General features: G+C 35.1%; 1 pseudogene; it reads left to right on the forward strand.

The window, feature by feature from the left end:
* The first annotated feature begins 490 nt into the window (after positions 1 to 490).
* LOC120119130 lies at positions 491 to 11383 on the forward strand (annotated as a pseudogene).
* Positions 11384 to 14486: the final 3103 nt, after the last annotated feature.

A 14486-nucleotide genomic window follows, 5' to 3' on the forward strand; every position in this document is an offset into this window, starting at 1 on the left:
TAAGAGAGAGAATGAAATTTCTCTCTCTAAGAGAGAGAATGAAATTTCTCTCATCCTTCTCTCTAAAAAAAATGATCCACCAGAGGAATATGGTCACCGGCCGACAGTCTTCCGCCGCTGATCACCGCCGTCACCGACCACCATCCACGGTGGCCGAAAATTCCAAAACCCACCAAATCGAAGCCTTTTTTATCTTAAACCCAAATCTAAGCTTAGTTTTGCTTAAAAATCTACCAAACTCTATAGATCTACGTTAATACCTTCGGCTTTTAGACTTCTCGATGGTGTTGAAGCTACAACGACGATAGTAAGCACTCCTTTAAAAAATATTTCGTTTGTTTGTTGGCGTGGTCTCTCTTTCTTGCTCTCTGTTTTTGCTTTATTGGTATGTTTTGGCTTGCTCTCGGGTTGCTGTCGTCCGTTTTTGCTTGCTGTCAATGTTGGTTGCTCCTTCTTTTTTTTCCTTTTCTTTTTTTATTTCGCAGATTCAATGGCCTTTGTAGGCCACTATGGTACCCACATCGGACCGGGTAATAGAGCACCCTTCGGTGAGTCACCGAACCTATGGTGGTGACTCACCTTAGGGCCATAACGTGGATGATCTCCTGTTGAAACGGCGGGGTGTAGAGCGGCAGCTGGCGTTGGCGAGATGGTGGTAACAAGGGAGACGACGACGTGGCCCTAGGGTGATGATACCCTAGGGTTTCATCTGGCTCATTAGTGGCCGTTGGATCTCTCCAGATCCAACAGTGAGGAGTAGCTGGCGGCTGGGGTATGAGATGAAACCCTTGTTGGGTTTAGGGTTCTACTTGGGCCAGAACTGGGTCGAGTCTTCAATTGGATTGGGCTCCGGGATTTGTAATTGGGTCGTGTAATCTAGGCCTGTAATATGTAATAATAATATTTATTAATAATAAAAAAAATATAATAATAATTATTATAACAATTATAATAATAATAAAAATAAAATGGGCCAAAAATTTAGTGTCTGCATTATTATTTTTATTTCATTTTCATCACTTAAATATTGTTTTTCAAAATCACATTCAATGTTTAATTTCGATCAGATGTTATTAAAAAAATAATAGTGATACTGACGTGTCGTATTAAGATAATGTCATGTCATTGTTGAAAAAAATTAAAAAATGCCACACTAACATTTTGACACTTAACATTTTATTTTAAGATAAAAAGACACATAACTTTCGATTGAATAGTCATTTTGATTCTCATTCTTTTATAGAATATTTTGACTCTCATTATTTCATTTTAGGATAAAAGACATTTATTTTATAGCGTTAATCATTTATTAATTAATAATTTTCATATACGAGGAATCTTTTAACCCTATAATAAGACATTAAAGAATCAGAATATTCCAAAAAATATGAACCAAAACAATTTATTCAATCAATAGATACATTTTAACATTATACCTATTTTAAAAAGGTTAAAATCGAATCATTCTATTAATATATTGTGACAGTGATGTCACTTTAATGTCGAGTATATAATAAATGTTAATTTCTTCTAATAAATTTACATTTTGAACACTCATCGTCAACGTTGAGTATAATAACATTTTTTATATATTTAATAATAAAACGACTTAATTGTAATAATTGATGAATAAAGTGACTTGATTGTAACTTTTTTTTAATATGATGATCCAATTATAAATTTACCATGGTTACTTTTGGTGTAATTTACTCTAAAACGTTTAGTCTACTTGTGGGTTTAGTCCCTACAATTTAATAAAATGAAAAATCTAATCCTTCTATAAATACACATTCCCAATATCCATAGACTGAGTTTGCTATATTTATAACAAACGCAAAGCTCTCAAAGGCCCAGCGTTGGTCACTCTTGTTCAATGGCTTTCCATCTTCGTCACCATCTCAGGTGTGTCGATGCTTCATTCATTTATTCCAATGGCCGCTTCTTGATTTCGCAATCAAGTTTTTATTAGAGAATTAAAACAGGAGGAGTTAAAGGTTTTATTGAAGGAGGCATTGCATCAATCGTGGCTGGCTGTTCAACCCATCCACTTGATTTAATCAAAGTTCGAATGCATTAATGCAACTCCAGGGTGAAACCCACGCTCCTAACGCCGCCGTTCAATCCGTCCACCCCACTTTAGCCTTTCAGTCGGCTAAATCCGCCCCCAATGTTGTCCACCTGCGACCATCTGCGTCGGCGCGTGCTGGACCAATTGCCACAGGGATTCGTATCTTCTAGACTGAAGGCGTCGCATCTCTTTTCTCAGGTGTCTTAGCCACCATGATCTGCCAGGCCCTTTATTCCACCACTCGGATGGGGATCTAAGACATCCTGTAACATAAATGGTCCGATAAGGAGATTAATATCATGCCTCTCGCCAGCAAGATTGTTGCTGGGTTGATAGCTGGAGGGATCGGCGCTGCCATTGGGAACCCAGCCGACGTCGCGATGGTTTGTAGGCAGGCCGACGATCGCTTAACTCCATCTCAACACCATAACTACACCAGCGTTATCGACGACGTCACTCGCATGACCAAACAAGAAGGCATTAGCTCTTTGTGGCGCGGGTTGTCGCTCACAGTGAACCGTGCGATGTTGGTGACGGCTTCGCAAGTTGTCTTCCTACGATCAAATCAAATAATTCATTTTGATAAATGGGTGGATGAAAGATGGGTTCGGGACACACGTGGCGGCGAGTTTTTATATAGGATTTTTTGCTGCGGTGTTGTAAAACCCATTGATGTGATCAAGACAAGGGTAATGAACATGAAGGTGTCGGGGCAGAAGCCACCGTACACCATTGCTTTGGATTGTGCTATGAATACGGTGGAGGAGGAGGGACCGAGGCATTATATAAGACGATTTGATTAAACTGACATCTTTTCATCGAAATTCTTTTTTTTTTAATATTTTTTTATTAATATTTTTTGAAATAACACTCTTTTGGTTGGGTGGCATAAAGATGTATTTCCGGGGACGCGTTTTACCTGAGTTTATGTTGATTGGGATGTCACGCGTGTAAGGCGTATCTCCGGGGACGCGCTTTCATGGGGTTTTGCTGAGTCGGATGCCACAGGAGTAAGGCGCATCCCCGGGGACGCGCCTTTCATTAAATATCATAAATACCCATCCGTTTTTTCTTCAACTACCCCTCCTCCTCCCCTATATAAACCCCTTCAACCCCCTCATGCTTTATACTAAAATCATCTTCTCTTCTCTTATATAACTCAAATTCTCCAACTATTTGAGTTTTAAATTTCTTATTAGTGGTAAGAAATTTATTTTAAGTTAGTATTTTTTAAATAGTTGTTATATTTTATATTAATATAATTATATAAATATTATTATTTTTATTAAAATAATATTTATATAATTATTATTATTTAAATTAATTAATTATTTTTTGTGCTAAATATATATTTTTTTGTCTACAGTTATAATGGAAAGTGAAATGCTGCTACGATTAGATACAAACCATATACCCAAATATTTTAGTGATATGATAATATTTTTTTATAATTAATATTAATATTTATTATTATTTTTAATTTAAATTTATCATAAATTTATATTAATTATAAATTTTTATAATGCATATTATTTAGGAAACTGATCGTATTTTAGAGGCATTTATTAAAAATCCACGTATACTGACACCACAATGTATTTTTCCATATTTGTCTTCTATCGGGTTCGGGTATATTGCAACAATTATTGGCGGTTGCATACTCGAACATGTCCTAATTTCTGCATTGATTGAGAGGTGGAGGCCCGAGACACACACATTTCATCTTCCTTGTGGATAGGCTACAATTACATTGGAGGATGTCTCTATGCATCTGGGGCTTCCCGTCGATAGAAATATTATGTGTGGTACGGCAGATGGTGATTGGCAGTCAATGTGCATGGAGTATCTTGGAGCTACTCCGCCAGAGTTAATGGAGGTAGAATAGCTTTATCATGGTTGAAAGCTAATTTTGAAGTTCTGAATGAAAATGCTTCAGATGATGAAGAAAAGGCATATGATCGGGCTTATATTCTACGAATCATTGGAGGAATATTGATGCCCGACAAATCTCGCAACCAAGTGCATTGTATGTGGTTGCGGCATCTGATTGATTTTGATGAAGCTGGAAGATATAGTTGGGGTGCTGCAGTTTTGGCATTTCTCTTTAGAGAAATGTGTCGTGCGACGAATTATAAAAAAACTGCTATCGGTGGATGTCTTCTGCTTCTACAATCATGGGCCTGGTTCCGCATGCCTTTCTTATACCCGATCGTCAATAAACTATACGTATTCCCCTTATTATTGAGGTAATTTTCAAACTAAATTTTGATTTAAATATTTTTAATTAAATAGGGTGATATTTAGTTTATATTATATTTCATAGGTGGTCGATGAAAAGAAAGAACCATAGAGATACACCTACTGGACTAGAGGAAATCCGTTTACTTATTGATACAAAAGTTGGGTCTGAGGTATGTTTTGAAATCTGTTTAAATATGAATATTTTAATTTAAAATGCTAGATATAATTAGAATATTATATTTATTTGAATTGTATATTTATATTTCAGTTTCAGTTAAAACCTTATGCGAGCAATGAAGTAAAGGCTTGCATCCCACCCCACCTGAGTGGGTTATTAGAGGTTTGGATGTCAATTGTACCTTTTATATGTTATGCTATTATTGAGTGGCATCCAGTTGATCGCGTGCTCCGTCAGTTTTGTTGTACGCAATATATTCCTAGAGTACCTAGGAATTTAGACGACATGCATAACATAGATAGACGAGGAAAGAAAGAGGTTAACTGGGTGGTGAGACACAGAGATTGGATTGCGCTTTGGGAGAACCAGTATGCACAGTTGGCCCCTCGACAATTTTACGCTGAAACTAGTCATATAGTTACGGATAACTATATGAACTGGTTTAATGAAAATAGAAAGTCGTTTCTACTTTCGGCGGAAACACGAGGGGTTAGCATTCCTAGGCACCGAGAGAGATGTCCACCATCTCAATATCATCATCCCCCGACTCGTGAACGGAGAGAATGCGCTACCGGTTCTGCATCAGTCCCACCACAACATCCCTATCCACCGATGATGATGCAACAAGGGTACATGCCCAGCCCTCCAGTTCAGATGCCATCTCCTCAGGGGTATATGTCAAGCCTACCAATTTATATGCCATCTCCGTAGGGTTACATTCTTAGCCCTCAAGGTTACATTCCTAGCCCGCCAGGTTACATGCCTAGCCCGCAAGGTTTTATGACACCATATAGAGGTGCATATACGACTATGTTTAATTATCCAACATATGGTTCATATGCATCTTATTTGGTTGGTGGTCCATCTCCACAGACACCTCAATCTCCATCTGAATCGAAGACATTGATCCAATGTTTTCACAGTTTTCTCAATTTTCTATGAGCTGTGGGATTGTTAGTAGCACTCCTCCAGGGTTGTTATTTTATACAGGCCCTTCAGCGTCATCTACGCCAAATGAATAAAATGCCAATGATGATGATGATACTGAAGATGAAGAGACTGAAAAACAAGTTCCACGAAGAAATCCTCAGCGAAATAGACAACCACCGCCATGTGGAACTCATTCGAGAAGACGACATCGGTGATCCAGTTGTATTTTAATGTTATTTAAATAGTTATATTTCAGAAATTTATGTAATTTGGTTATGTTATTTAAATGTTTCATGGTTGTTACAATAATATTTTTAATGTTATTTTTTGTTCAAATTTAACATTAAATGTTTGTTAAATGTTTTTAAAATATAAATTATAGTATTCAAAATTTAAAATAAAAATAAAAATTATAGTATTTGAAATTTAACATTAAATTCAACTTAATATTCCAATTGTATTCAAAAGTAAAAGTTATATTCCAATTATAGTTACAATACTTAAATTGAAATTAAATTTATCCATACGTATGATTTTATCCTTAACATATACATTAAAACATATACATTAAAACCAACTTATCACTTCACATTTATTCGTAAAAACATGTCGATGCTCATTCCATACAAGTTCAATGTCACAACCAACTTATCACTTCACATTTATTCAATTTATCCATAACATTTTATCCAATTTATTCAAACAACCAACTGATCACTTCACATTTATTTAATTTTTCCATAACATTTTATCCAATTTATTCAAACAACAACCTGATCACTTCACATTTATTCAATTTATCCATAACATTTTATCCAATTTATTCAAACTTCACATAACGTTTTAATTTAAGTTATGAACTTAAATCTATCCATATGTATAATTTTATCCTTAACTTGCTGAACTTTCAAAAAGAGCTTAAATTTTGGTTATAATTTACCTAATTTCACCATCCATCTATAGTTCCCCGGGGGACATGAGTGACATAATAGGGCAATGATAACATATTCTCTGACAAAATAATGGAAGGTGTGCCCCCGGGAACGTAATTTAACCACTTTGCCAAGTCCCCTCAGAAATAATAGGTACTGACATGAATAGTTTCCCAGGGGACATGAGTGACATAATAGGGCAATGATAACATATTCTCTGACAAAATAATGGAAGGCGCGCCCTCGGGAACGCGCTTTCACCACTTTGTCAAGTCCCTCAGAAATAATAGGTACTGACATGAATAGTTCCCCGGGGGACATGAGTGACATAATAGGACAATGATAATATATTCTCTGACAAAATAATGGAAGGAGCGCCCCCGGGAATGCGCTTTCACTACTTTGCCAAATCCTCTTAGAAATAATAGGTACTAACATGAATAGTTCCTCGGGGGACATGAGTGACATAATAGGGCAATGATAACATATTTTATTCTTTGACAAAGTAATCGAAGGCGCACCCCTGGGAACGCACTTTCACCACTTTGCCAAGTCCCCTCAAACATAATAGGTACTGACATGAATAGTTTCTCGGGGGACATGAGTGACATAATAGGGCAATGATAACATATTCTCTGACAAAATAAGGAAGGCGCGCCCGTGGGAACGCGCTTTCACCACTTTGCCAAGTCTCCTCAAACATAATAGGTACTGACATGAATAGTTCCCCTGGGGGACATGAGTGACATAATAGGGCAATGATAGCATATTCTCTGACAAAATAATCGAAGGCGCGCCCCCGGGAATGCGCTTTCACCACTTTGGGTACTGACATGAATAGTATCCCCGAGGAACATGAGTGACATAATAGGACAATGATAACATATTATCTGAAAAATAATGGAAGGCGCCTCTCCAGGAACGTGCCTTCACGTGAATAGTACCCCGATTATAGACACTATTATATGCAACGTATTATAAACTTTCAAAACAAACTTCAGTTCACAAGTTTTCAAATTCTCAAACTCTAAATTTCTCAAAAATTTTAATCCTCTATTCTTTGAAAATGAGTCGTCTTTATGCTATTGTTTTATATGATGGAGAAATTAAGGAAGCTGAAAAGGGGGTTGTTTTTTAGCCAGATCATTATATCCCCTTAACCTTGAAGAGAAATATCACTCTTGAGGAGTTAATCACAAAAATTTCATTAAAGATTCGTGTAGCAGGCCGGAGAAAACTATCTTCACTTCAGTATAGATTTCCTACTGAACGTTTTCCACTCACGTATACATCATTTCAGTTTTCTAACGATGATGATGTTTCTATAATGGCTGATGCTCATATGGGGAGTTCATAATCTCTTATTGAAATGTATGCCACTTTTATTGTGGTTCGCGCTTCTCATGGTCTCTCATATTCCTCTCACTTTGGCATTGCATATCAAGCTGATCAAGTTGATATCCCGACGCAACTGATCTGTAATGATTTCACATCATTAATGGCAGATCCAACGCAGATGTCATGTCATCAAGTTCAATAGGAAGGCGTTCATCAACAAATGCTTATGATCTCAAACCACGTGGCTTCACCAATAATCCATATGTCAACATCTCTTCTACTTCAAGGGGAGACATTCATCTGTCAATGTTTTCAACTTACATATGTAATTGCCATCGAGACGACAGTCTATTCATATCCCACATGATACAATGACCTCAAGCTCAAGGGGAGGACACGCAACCGGGAACTTATTTGACCTCAACATTAGATTATCAGAGGAACCATCATCTTCACCAGAAGAACCTCTTCGGGAGCCAGGTGCAGTTGGTGCTGAAACGGGATTATTCGTTGAACCTGACTCACCACAATTTAACATACATTTTGATGATGATGAGGATGACATTCTGATAAATAGAACACCAACCGAACTTTCTGCATATATATATGGGGTTGATTATGATACAATGTACGAGCCTGAATTTCTGGATCTTCCTGATGTTGGCAACTATGGACTTCAATCATCAGTCAATGATGGTGATTTACATATTGGAATGGAGTTCACATCGAAGGAGGAAGCAATGATGGCAATAAAGAGTTACAATATTCGTAATTCAGTTCAATCCCAAGTTGATCGATCTACCATGGAGAAATATGTCTGTACTACGTCCAACGTGACAACGGATGTCAATTAATGGTTCTTGTATCAAAGAGGAAGAGGAAGAACAACTTATGGGAACTAACCAGATACAACGATCCTCATACGTGTTGTGCAAGAGGTATAAACCAGGATCATCCCAACTTGGACTCCAACATTATTTTCCAAGAAATCATGCCCATTGTGAAGCAAAGCTCTCATATAGCTGTTGCAGTGTTGATTTCTGCTATACAGTCACAATATGGGTATATCGTCTCCTATAAAAAAGCTTGGTTAGCAAAACAGAATGTCATTTGCAAACTTCATGGCGAATGGGATTCTTCTTACAACGAGCTGCCCAGTTGGTTTCATGTTGTGCAAATACTCAATCCCGAGACAATTGTTGAGTTTGAAACTCAACATCATTACGTGAATGATCGAGTGGTTCACGATTGCTGCCAATTCTACCGTGTCTTTTGGACTTACCTTCACTGTATTAATGCAGTCAAGTATTGTAAACCAGTTGTCCAAATTGATGATACTTTCTTGTATGGGAAATACAAGCAAGTTTTACTATTGGTTGTGGTCCAAGATGAAACCACAATATTCTTCATATTGCGTTTTCCCTCGTTCAAGGAAAAGACACTGAATGTTGGGCTTTTTTCCTTAAAAATTTACGTTTACATGTTGTCACTAGGGAACGAGTATGCATTATTTTAGACCGAGGAGCCGGGATAAAAGCATCAATGGACTCTTTGGGTACAATATATAGACCTCCACATGTTCAACATCGTTATTGTGTCCGTCATATTGCTTCAAACTATTATGGAAAATACAAGAAGAACAATGAACGTCAGTTAGTCGTGCGGATGAGTATGTTACTTTTTCCTAATTTTTCTATCATTTTCGTATTACTTATTTATACTTCATATTAACTATTACATATTCCTAATGGCTTAGGTTACAAACTCTTACCTCAAAGGTTTGAGTCTATGCTACAAGAGCTGTTTGGCAAAAATAAAAAGGGGTGCGAGTACATTATGGACATCAGTAAAGAAATGTGGACAAATACGTATGACGGGGGGTATCGCTATGGTCATATGACAACCAACTTGGCTGAAGCAATAAATTCAACCTTAAAGGGGGCGCGTCATTTACCAATCACGACGTTGGTCAAAACGACTTATTTTTGTTTGGGTCAACTCTTTGCAAAGCTCGATGGACAAGCTCTTACTGAGATGCAAAACGACCATATTTACCACCTAAGACTAGTAGCTGATTTACAGAAAAAAGTGGCTGCATCAAATGGGATGATGGTTACAAATGTTTCTCGCACCCGTGAATTATTTCATGTAATCGAAATGCCACGTCCGCTGTAAGGGATTGAAGCTAACTCTTTCAGAGTTAATCTGCAAGAGAGGTGGTACGATTGTGGTTTCTTTCAAGCACTCAAATATCCACGCTCTCATGTCTTTGCAACTTGCTCACATTCGCATTTGGACTACAAAAATTATGTTGATCTCGTATACCAACTTTCACAAGTATTCAAGGTATATGAATTTAAGTTTCCGCCCATAGGTAACGAAAGAGACCCAGATGAGATTCAAACTTGGCTTACAATTGTACCAAATCCATTGCTATTGAGGGACTCAGGTCGTCCAAAATCTACTAGAATACATTATGATATGGATATTCGGGAGAAGTCAACAGAACAAAAATGATGTGGGAATTGTAGAAACATCGGGCACAATAGAAAAAAATGTCAATCTCTGTTATCATCACATAACCATTAACCCCTATGTAATTAATATTCTATTTAAATGAATGTTTTTGTTTCTAATATTTAAATGTAATTGCATTTTCTACAATTTTCCAATGTATGTACACCGAAATAAATTTTATTTATTTTTTTAAATTTTTATTTAAAAATTATTTTATGATATTTTTTTAATATAATAATTAATATTATTTATTATAAAAAATTAATTATTAGTTTTAAAATATTATAATAATTCAACCTTCTAAGTAGAGAAAAAATATTAACTTAAACAAACTTAAAGTTATAAAAAAAATTATGTATATGATGACACATTTCATGTTCTGATTGGAGGATTAAATTTATTAAATTAAATTAAAATTAAGACTAAATTGATAAAATGTGTAAGTCTTAAATATTAAATTTTATTAACAGATGACTAGATTGATAACATTTAAATAATTAAGTGATAAAATTAATAGATCGATAATCAAAATAAAAAAAATAATATATATATAATTATACGTGTAATATTATAATTTCATACATTTTTCCTATAACTACAATAAGATCAAAGTTGGTTTTCATCTATTGTTCCATCCGATTAATGTCACATGGAATGGGTGAATGTCAAAGTTCCTAAAACATATAACACTCAAACCTAAATTCACTTCACCTTTAACACATATTTAAAAAATATATTCGATAATTCTTAAATTATAACCGAAACACTTTACATAATATATTACTAATTTATAATAACAATAAAAATAAAATCTTTATTATTAAAAAAATACTAGCGTGGCATCCGACTCAACAGAACCCATGTAAAGCGCATCCCCGGTGATGCGCCTTACATGCGTGGCATCCCAGTCAGCATAAACCCAGGTAAAACGCGTCCCCGAGGATGCGTCTTTGTGCCACCTCAGCCGAAAGGGTGCTACTTCAAAAAATATTGGTCAAAAGGTGTTAGAAAGGGAGAATTTCGACGAAAAGGTGTCAGTTTAGTCAAATCACCTTTATATAAAGGGTTTATACCCACAGTCTCCAAACAGGACCGTTCACGGTAGTGTTTTTTGTTACCTTGGAACATGTTTGAAAGTTGCTTAAGAATTTTTTGAGTTATTTTGACCATGAATACTAGGAATTCTATGTTTGGAGTTATATACATTGGGATGAAAATAATAAAGTATTGAATACAGGGAAATATTAATGTATGAATTCATATTTAATAAGCAATATCATCTTAATAATAAAAAAAAGTACTGTCATCATATAATATTTGCTTTTGTTATCTAGTCATGTATTCATCTATGGTTATCAATTTTTTAATTAAATGCAATATCTTTATTAATGTACGATATTAATCGATGTGATCACATAAAAACAGAAATCGATGAGACATCATTTGCTTTTCTTTGTCTTCTCATAGTTTTTCTTTTTCTTTGTTTTTTTCGGGTCGCTGATCGTTTTTTTTTCTTATCTCATGACGGAGATTTCAGATGTTCTAGTGAGACTTGATCTAAACACGAGGGATGAGGATGTCCTAGAAGCAGAGGATGATGCAGATAATAAAGAGGTTAATTTCGACCTATGCTTTGTAGGTATTTTCCTCACTTCAAGCGTTGTTAATTTTAAAGCGATGAGAGCCATTCTTGCCAATGTTTGGCACCCTATTGGTGGTATTGACATAACAAAGTTATGGAGAAAAGAATTTTGTTTAAACACTTTACTCAAGTGGATGCAGATCGACTAGAAGTAGGGGGGCTTGGAATTTCAATAATCATTTACTTATCCTGGGCCATTTTGTAACGTCCATCTCCCGTATACCTTTCCGTATACGAGATACATATGTCACATCACTTTTTATAACAGTTCCTCATTTGTAAACTCGTAAAATTTTGTTTTTTTAATAAAACATTTTAATTTACTAATAATAAAACATGCATTAAATTTAAATAGACGAACAAAAATAAATGTTCACACTTCATCATTTTACATCATGTTAAATAAACTGCTTTTCAGAGCGTTTTAATTAAAGTTGTTGCATGCCAACTTACTACATCAAAAATAGACATAAATGGCATACTGTTACTTATGAGACGACACTTGTTTGGTGATGTCTGATGATCTCCTTACACCGATGGTATCCAAACCTACGTGTGAAATCAACACACATCAAGTAATTTCTTAGTAAGAAATACTTAATCTTACAAACTTATAAACATAAGTATAGTATAACAATTCTAATATCGAGCAACTCTTCATAATTTATTATTAACCTTATCAATTTGCACATTTAGTGTTAATATGGTAATTTACCAACTTTCTAATCATGTTCATTCATTAAGCTGCACACTTAGTGCCTATACAGTAGTTCATTAACTTATGATGAATTATGTGGGTTTGCACACATAGTGTCTGTACGGTTATTCATCAACTCATGATGAATTCCGTGGATTTGTACACATAGTGCATGTACGTTATTCATCAACTCATGATGAATTCCGTGAATTTGTACACATATTGAATGTACGGTTATTCATCAACTCATGATGAATTCCGTGGATTTGCACACATAGTGCCTGTACGGTTATTCATCAACTCATGATGAATTATGTGGATTTGCACACATAGTGCATGTACGGTTATTCATCAACTCATGATGAATTCCGTGGATTTGCACACATAGTGCATGTACGGTTATTCATCAACTCATGATGAATTCCGTGGATTTGCATACATAGTGCATGTACGGTTATTCATCAACTCATGACGAATTCTGTGGATTTGTACACATAGTGTCTGTACGGTTATTCATCAGCTCATGATGAATTCCGTGGATTTGCACACATAGTGTCTGTACGGTTATTCATCAACTCATGATGAATTCTGTGGATTTGCACACATAGTGCCTGTAGTACACATAATATTGATATACCATTGCAATATATAATTATACAATATCTATTTATAACTCTTAATGTACATAATGAATGCACTCACCTGGCTTGCCTCGCTATCGTATCCAAAATGCAAAATTGATCACTCAGGTACTTTGTCATTACCCTTCATTTTGCTTGACTCGGGAGCTTGATTTCGATCTACTAAATCACCCATTAAAGACACATACAATATCAATTGTTAGTATATTTCCTAACAATTATACTTAAACAATACTCAAGAGTACTATTATTATATTTTCTATAACAATCTCAGCCTATCTTTACATTTCTAGCTCATTAGTATCGATACTCATACCATGGTATTGATACAACTATACTATGGTATCGATACTCTATTACGGTATCGATACTATTTTTTCATTCTGTAATCAATGATATCGATACCTTCCTCACAGTATCGATACCCCCCTTTCAGTATCGATATTGCTTGCATCATTATCGATACTACTCATTTGTTCTTCCTATTTTAAGCTTATAGTATTGGTACTGTTCTATCAGTACCGATACCTATACCCATATTTTCTAGTTTTCAACCCGATTATTATCCAAATTGTGTCAAATTTCCTTATATTTACACCCAACAATACTATTAAATTCTTCTTTACTTATCCATACTGACTTTCCTTCATTTAGCTTCTTAAAACATCTAAACTCTTCCAAGAACATGTAAATCTAAGAATCACACCCCTTTTTCTAACATGTTCTTAATCCTATCCAATGCTTCTAATATCTTATTTACATCTTTGACAAGTCAAATATACTAATAAACATCAGTAAAAACTCATATTCTAACATATCATTCAAAAACCCATTTCCTTATATCTCCAATATTTCATCAATCTCTTAGTTTTGATCTCATTTAATCATTCCTTAAGTTTCTATCATACTTAATGCTTCAAAAACCAACAAAAAATGAAAGAATAAACCATCAAATTAAAATATCACCTTTAGCTATGGAAGAGAGCTTCCCACATGAAAGAAGAAGAAGAAAAGAGTTAACCCAATTAACCTCCTTTTCCCCTTATTTCTTTACTTTAATTCATTATAAAGAATGAATTTTAAATTCATTTTATTCCAAATGACCAAAAAAACCCTTTTAATCATCCCTTGTTACAATTTAGTCTAAACCACTAATCCAAATCATTTCTCATCTTTTATTATTTAATCACTTAAATCCTCAATTTTTAAATCTTTTTCAATAAAGTCTCTAATTCGATATTTGGGGCCGTTTGTTAGAAGGGGAAGACCCACGTATTGTGCCTTTGGTCTATGTAAATTTTT

This window comes from Hibiscus syriacus, unplaced genomic scaffold (genome assembly GCF_006381635.1).
Source record: "Hibiscus syriacus cultivar Baekdansim isolate YM2019G1 unplaced genomic scaffold, ASM638163v2 tig00110331_pilon, whole genome shotgun sequence".
Lineage (NCBI taxonomy): Eukaryota > Viridiplantae > Streptophyta > Magnoliopsida > Malvales > Malvaceae > Hibiscus > Hibiscus syriacus.